Raw genomic sequence first — 8,588 nt, 5'->3', positions numbered from 1 at the left:
AGCTTCACCAAGGCCATGCCATCTTGAGATGCTTCTGATGACCATGGCTGCCGTTTGCCTGGCTCTGTGCCTTTCATGTGCTCCCTCTGTCCGCACATCATCATATGTCAGTGTGCTGTGTCTTCTTTTCTTTTCAGGTTTTGACAATGATAATGGCAGGAAATATTTATTTCTTTTCTTTTTTTCCTTGCCACTGAAAAACCAAATCCCATTACTATTTTGGGGTAAGTGTGCCACGGAGTTATATACATGGGAGGCAATTTCCCACCTCTTACTATGGAAGCTGAGGCAAAGAACAATTCCTATAGCACACCAACAACAGCAGAACTCAGGTCAACCAACCAGGTGGTCTTACCAGAGTTTAAATATTAAATTATTTGTGCAAAGAGCTTAGGCCATGCAAAAACTATTTTCTGTGGTTCATCAAATGGACAGAATGTTCCACAGCAGTTGAGGTAGTGGCAGTTGAGGTGGCAATGTTATAACCAGGCTGTCCTGTAGGCATGGCCTTGACTTAGGTTCCTGCTGCCAAGTCGCTTTGCTTCCTGTCCATTTTCTAAGCTGTGTTCTCTAGGGCCCCTTGATTCTTTTAGTGAGTACATATCTTTAGAATACTTTTTTTTTCTGCCTACATTAGAATCTTTCTCTTATTCACCACCAAAACCCTTATAAAACAGTGTCCAACCTAATTTTATTCAGAGACAAATGAATCCATCAAATTGAGGAGAAAGATAGATATGAATGAATTATAGAAGCCATTACAAGTTAGAGGGGGGAAAAAGATTAGACTCTGAGCCAGGAGATGTTAATAATGATAATAAAAATAGGTACTAAGAGTATTGACTTCTACTAGTATATGGCTCTAAAATTCTTAATTGTTTGAATTCTACTATCCTAGATCTTGCTCTGTATCTTTCTAATTATGTGGTATGCTGGTATGTGGTATTTAAAAACCATTTCAGAAAAGGAAAATCCCCAATTTGTAGCATTTTGCCAATTACCATGGTGCAAATATTCCATGATAGCCAATCTCAAGCTATCAATTTGACATCACTGACCTTTGAGTTAAGAGCAGCTGCCCACATTGGCTCTCATAACCTTATACGAGTGGATGCCAGCACACAACTACATGTGACTTTGATGAAATCAATTAATTTCCTCAGATTCCATTTCTACACCTTCAATGCTGGGACTGAATAGAGATGATCTCTAGGTTTCATCCCTACAGTACAATAATATAATTTTAATTGTGAACACAGCATTTTTCAGAAGATGAATTAAACAAAGTACCATTCTTTGGTCAAAATATTTGGAATAATTTGTGGATTCACTGTAAACAGAATCAACTGTAAACATTTTTTCAATGACAAGGAATGTATTATCATTCAATTTCCACTTTAAAGTAAAAACAATGAAATACATTTCTACTTCAGAAATCCCATTGCCAGCTTCTTGGAAGTTTGTGGAAAGAACAACTAGTTGTCAGTGTGTGTGGTGGGCAAGATATCAGGAAGGAAGGCCACAAATTGGAAATGTTACACAAAGTGAAAGGCTAGGAATGCAAGCTAAAAACCTTATGCTTAACTCAGCCCATATCAGAAGGTTTGCCTCACACTCTGGAAAAATATTTAAATCAGTTGAGAGATTATCTAGAGGAACTAAAATAAGTTTATTTAGATGTCTGAATTGCACACTCTCATCCTACTAAAATAATCTGTGGCAGCCTACCTAACTACACAATCCTCATCTTGCTTTCAAATCGAACTCCATTCTTGACAGCTCCAGGTAGCTAAGTGCTTGGGAAAGGTATTGAAAAAATCCTCCACAAAACCCAGGGTTGAGACAGAGAGGTCTCAGATGAAAGTGTATCTTCACTAGTTTAAGCCATTTCCATTCTCATTGCCATCAATTAATTAGAGAATGGTAAGAACATCTGGTCATTGTGTTGTGAGTTTGTTGAAAGATTCTTGGAAAGTTTTCTCTACCTTTAGAAAGGGATGAAGGAAAACACCACTCTTTTACAATCTCTAAAAGTTGTTTTCACATGCTGCTTGGAATTGTGGCAGCCACCTTGGAAAAATAGGGGAGCTGGACAGAGATGACAATCCAATATACTATGGACGACAAGCAGAGAGACAGAAAGAAACTGGACCCTTGATGATGTCACAGAGCCACTGCATTAACTGGTCTTAGAACTGTCCTACTTTGGGCCCTTTTGTCATATAATGTAAAGAAGTTTCTCTCCAAGTCACTTCTAAATTGTGTAATTTTCTACATATACATATTATAGACCCACTTTCAATTATTCTTTGAATATTTGACATGGTCCTTCGTTAACATATATTTAGTGTAAACAATTCACTTGAGTAAATGTAGATGAAGATTAGTGTTACAAAGAAAATAAAGCTTGACATTGGATAGAGGTAACTTAGTGATGGGGATATTCTACCTTATTAGTATGGACAAAGGTTTCCTAAAGGAGTTGGCATTAGAGCTAACATCTGAAAAATGAGAAACCATCAGCTTGTAGAGCTCTTGGCCAAGGTATTCCAAATAGGGAAGTGAAAAAGGTCAGCAGGTTTAAATGGCTCGAAGTGTGAATACATTGGCAGGAGCAAAGGGGAGAAAGAAAAGGCAATGTCATGAATATGGTTACAAATGGAAAGAAGTTAGGTGACACCTGAAACAGCCCTGAAATGAACAGAAAGTATGAAACAACTCTTTGCAAGACTTCGAAAAACAAGCAATAAAGGAAGATAGCCTTGAAAGACATGAAGTAAACATGGTGATTCCTAATATTGTCTCAGCTCACTTCCTTCAGAGAATATCCAGCGCATGGTATAGGGAGTGGGAACCGGCACAGAGCTCGGGGAACTTCACGAATTGAGGGGAAAGAGCCAAGGGTCCAGGGACACCAAATAATTAAGCATTTACACCAAAAATACTGGAGAGGCAAGAACTACATGGGAAGATTGCTGGGGAGGTTTGCAGAGGTTTCCCCTTAAATAGTCAGTTAAATACTGACCAGCTGCTGCATGTGAGGAAGCCAGCAGAGGCCAGGGGAAAACCACCCAGAAAAACTAGAGCACAGCACTCACAATTTCGGGAATTGTGCCTGCTCCTACCAGCCACGCTGGAGCACCTCAAGATTCACAGGGCATAAACTCAAGTACACAGAGAGATTTGCATCCATAACAAGGAATAATTATGCTATTCAACACACTCTGCTCCTCAATAACACAAGGCCTAAAGGATTAAACTGTTTTCAAGTAACTCTTAACTGCCACCCAGAAAAAGGCTCAAGAATATTTTTGGAAATACAAACATATCCTGTGCCTACCAAGGTAAAAACCCTAGTGTCTGGCATCCTAACAAAAAAGAACCAGGCATGCAAAGGAGCACAGCTTCTAAGGTGGAGATAAATAAGTCAACTGAAGCTGACCCAAATGAGCACTGATATTAGGATTAGCACACAAGAACACTGAAACAAGAGAGAGATGCAAGATGGAGCAGATAAACACTGTGCCTGTGTCCTTCCATGAACACATTAAAATTACAACTAAATTATAGAACAATCAACCTGGAGAACCATCTGAAGGCGAGCTGAACAGAAGTTCTATGACTAAAAATATAAAGAAGCCACGTTCAGATGGGTAGGAGGGACAGAGATGCAGAACAGGCTCCAAACCTCCATGTGGCGGCTGAGAATCAGGAGGGGTTTCTTGACCACAAAGGTTCCCTCTGGAGGAGTGAGAAACCCCAGCCCCCCATACCAGGCTACTCAGCCCAGAGTACTGAAGCCAGGAAAAGGAGCCCCTACAACATCGCCACTAGAAAACAGTGGCGATTCTGACTGTTTGGGTGGGACGGAAGGCTATGGGGAACTCAGATAGCCTCTTAAAGGGCCTGCGCACAGACTCTCTTGCTCACAGGCACTCACCTTGGGCTCCAGCAGAGGGACGGTGACTCGAGAGGCACCAAAGATGTACAGGGGTGGGGGAAAGACGACTCAGCTGTGTGGCTTCAGGGGTAGGACTGGAGGACAACCTTCACTTTCCCTGTGTGAGGCCCTTCTCTTGTGCAGCCGGCAGGTGGATGCCATCTTACCTGTGTTGAGCCTGCCCCCACCACAGCCAAATCTGATTCTGATTGGTCTGCTGAGCTCCACTGCTCCAACATGCTGACTCACTGGGACCTCACCCCACCGAACTCCCCCAATGCTGGAGGCACTTTCTCCAAAAGTATCCAGCCCTGCCTGCATTGGACTCTTTCTTGCAAAACTTTCTGAATCTGGCAGCCCCCTGGCAGGTGGTGACTGGCCTCGGTGTGCTCTGAGACTTCTGCTGAGTAGCTCCAGGCTCAGCACTGGCACCAAATCAGAATTTACATTTAACTGATAACCACAAGTCTTCTCAATCTAGTGACTCCCTGAGACTCTGCCTCACCCAACTTGCACACCACACAAGGCTCTATCAGCAGCTGAACCGTAAGGGAGCCGGCAGGTGGCAGCAGGCCTTGGGGTTTTCTGGCTTTTTATGGAGCTACCCCAGGCCTGGTACTGGTGACAGACATCTTCAGTTCATAGTGTGGCCTCTCCCACACACCTCCAGGGTTAGCACAAGCAGTGAACAACTGTGGATTGCTTTGTTGCTCCTACCAGGTTGTCCCAGAACAGTCACAGGCAGTGGGTGACCTGGGACCTGTACCAGAGCCCCTCCAAGGAGACCCCAGGACCAACATATTTGGAGGTTGGCTTCAGATCACAGCAGAACACTGCCCAATTAGTTCCACAAGTGGCAAACACAAAGGGTGGCCTCAACCACACCAGAGCTTGCTGAGGCAAATCCCACTCAGTGGGGTAAGCCCCCTACACAGCAGCCCATAAGCTGTGGATGTGCCCAAATCCCACAGCCAGTCAGCCAAAAAGTCAATCCCACCCACTGATTTGCCAATAGCAATCAAGGTTCAACTATAACAGGATAGCACACACAACCCACACAAGGGACACTCCTGGAGCACCCACAGCAGGGAACCAGGGAGACTGTGCCAGGGCCCTACAGGACACCTACTACATAAGACCACCTGGCCAAGACTGAGGGACATAGCAGATCTACCCAATACATAGAAACAAACACAGAGAGGCAGCCAAAATGAGGAAACAAAGAAATGTGTCCCAAATAATAGAAGAGGAAAAAAACAAACAAAAAAAGAACTAAACAAAATGGAGGTAAGCAACCTACTAGAGACAGAGTTCAAAACAATGGTTATAAAAATGCTCAAGGAACTTAGTGAGAACTTCAACAAAGAGATAGCAAGCATAAAACAGGACATAGAAATCATAAAAAAGAGCCAGTCAGAAGTAAAGAATACAGTAACTAAAATGTATAAAGCAGAGAACTGAATCAGTGATTTGGAAGACAAGGTAGCAGAAAACATCCAATCAGATTAGCAAAAAGAAAAAAGAATCCAAAAAAATAAGGACAGTTTAAGAGACCTCTGGGACAACATCAAGTGTAACATTTGCATCATATGGGTACCAAAAGGAGAAGAGAAAGCAAGGGATTGAGAACCTGTTTGAAGAAATAATGACTGAAAAATTTCCTAACGTGGCAAAGTAAACAGACATACAAGTCCAGGAAGTATAGAGAGTCCCAAACAGGATGAACCCAAACAGGCCCACACCAAGACACATTATAATTAAAATGGCAAAGGTTAAAAACGAAGAGAGAATCCAAAAAGCAGCAAGAGAAAGGCAACTAGTAACTTATAAGGGAGCTCCCATAAGACTGTCAGCTGATTTCTCAACAGAAATTTTGCAGGACAGAAAGGATTGACACAAAATATTCAAAGTGATACAAAGCAAAGAACTACAGCCAAGGTTACTCTACCCAGCAAGGCTATCATTTAAAATTGAAAGACAGATAAAGAGCTCCCCAGATAAGAAAAAGCTAAAGGAGTTCAACACCACCAAACCAGTATTACAAGGAATCTTAGAGGGACTTTTTTAAGATGAAAAAAAAAAAAGATCAAAATTGTGAATAACAAAATGGCAATAGTTACATATCTATCAACAATTACTTTCAATGTAAATGGATTAAATGCTCCAGTCAAAAAACTTAGGGAGGCTGAATGGATAAGAAATCAAAACCCTTACATATGTTGCCTAAAAGAGGCTCACTTATGATTGAAAGGCACACACAGACAGAAAGTAGAGGGATGGAAAAAGATATTTCATAAAAATTGAAATAAAAAAGTCCAAAAAATCTGGAGTAGCAATAATTATACCAGACAAAATGAACTTTAAAATAAAGTCTATAACAAGAAATAAAGGACCCAGTAATCCCAATACTGGGTATTTATCTGAAGAAACCCAAAATGCTACTTTGAAGGTATATATGCACTCATATGTTCATTGCAGCATTGTTTACAATGGCCAGGATGTGGAGGCCGCCTGTGTGTCCATCAATGGAAGAATGGATAAAGAGGAGGTGGTACATATATACAATGGAATATTGCTCAGCCATGGAAAGGAATGGGTTCTTGCCATTTGCAGTGGCATGAATGGACCTGGAGAGTGTTGTGCTGAGTGGAGTTTGTCAGACAGAGAAAGACATATACAATGTGATTTCACTTATATGTGGAATTTAAGAACAAAATTAACAAAACAGAAACAAACTTATAGATACAGAGAACATTTTGATGGTTGCCAGATGGGAGGGATTTGAAGGGATTAAGAAGTACAAATTGGTTGTGACAAAGTAGTTGTGGGGATTTAAGGTATAGCATAAGGAATATAGTCAATAACATTGTTATAACTATATATGATGTCAGATGTGTACTAAATTTGTTGGGGTGATAGATGGGAGGGGCAGGGAACAGGGTGAAAAAGGTGAAAGGACTAAGAAGTACAAATTGGTAGTTACAAAATAGTCATGGGGACATACAGTAAAGCACAGGGAATAAGGTCAATGATATGGTAATAACCATGTATAGTGCCAGGTGGGTACTTGACTAGTCAGGGATTACTTTTTAAATTATATAAATGTCTAACCACTGTGCTGCACACCGGAAATTAATATAAAATAATATTAACATCAAGTGTAATTGAAAAATTTTAAAGGGATGAAAAGGTGAAGGGAAATAAAAGGTTCAAATTTCCAGATATAAAACAAATAAGTCATGCAGATGTAATATACACATAGGGAATAGAGTCAATAATATTGTGATAGCATGGTACAGTGTCAGATGGGTGCTGGACTTATCATGGTGATCACTTCTTTAGGTCTATAAATGTTGAATAGGTATGGTGTACACCTGAAACTAATATAATATTGAATGTAAGCTATATTTTTAATAAAAATTTTAAAAAACAAAAAAGAAAGTTGTATAGTTGTTTCCTTATGTTTAAAGGGAAAGTAGAGATGTGAAAGACATATAAAAGACCCAAAATGAAATGGCTGACATAAAAATACACTGAATGGGAATAAAAGCAAATTAAATATTACATTTTAAAAAGGAGCAGAATTGAAGATATGTATGACAATAAAGTGCTGTCAAAATGAAGCATAGAAAGAAAAGTAGAATAAAAAAATGAGCAAAGCTTCCGTGAGTTGTGGGAAAACTTTAACTGGCATAATGTGTACAACACTGAAGGCTCCACAAAAGGAGAGGTGTGTGCGTGTGTGTGTGTGTGTGTGAGTGAGAGAGAGAAATAGCCAAAATTTTCCTATTTTGATGAAAACTATAAACCCACAGATTCAATAAATGTAATGAAACCCAAATACAAGAAACATGAAGAAAGCTGTAAGGCACATAGTGAAATTTCTCAAAGCCAGTAATAACATGAAATAATTTAGAAGCAGACAGAGCAAAAAGGCACATTGCATATAAAGGGACAAAGTTAAGGATGACAGCAGATTTCTCATTGAAAACAATGTTTGTGGGAAGGGAAGGCAGTTGAAAAATGTCTTTAAAGGGGTAAAACAAAAAAACAAAACACCAAGCAAATAAACAAACCTCTCAATCTAGAATTCTATCCAAAGCCAAAAAGTTGCATAGCAGTCATGAAGACTACTGCTCTAAATTTTTTATTTTGCTCCTGATGTATTGTTGTACATAAAACATATCTAAAATTTCTAAAATAAATGATAGAATAAGTGGTTTATAACCTTAGGTTATAAATCTAAGGACTTGTTAGATACATTGTATAAGTATAATTCTTTAAAAAGCAATTTGATAAATTGAAATTAATCAAAAGTAAAATCTTCTTTTCAAAAGATACTGTTAAGGGAATAAGAAGCCACAGGCTAGGAAAAAATATTTGGAAAGTATGTATCTAATAAATAACCTGCATTTAAATATACAAAGAACTCCTAATAATCATATGAAAACAAACAACCCGATTAAAAATTAGAGGAAAATTATTTGAATAGACACATTACCTAAAAAGAAATATGAAGAGCCGATAAGCATAAAGAAAGATACTTATCAGAGGAGCAACTGATATCTTGCTTCCTGACAACGGTCATCAGTTTTGGCTGAATTAACTTGTTACTAAAATTCTCTAAAAAAACCCCAAAAGATATCAT

The sequence above is a fragment of the Hipposideros armiger genome, unplaced genomic scaffold (assembly GCF_001890085.2).
Source record: "Hipposideros armiger isolate ML-2016 unplaced genomic scaffold, ASM189008v1 scaffold_1024, whole genome shotgun sequence".
Lineage (NCBI taxonomy): Eukaryota > Metazoa > Chordata > Mammalia > Chiroptera > Hipposideridae > Hipposideros > Hipposideros armiger.
Note: the sequence above shows the minus strand (reverse complement) of the source record.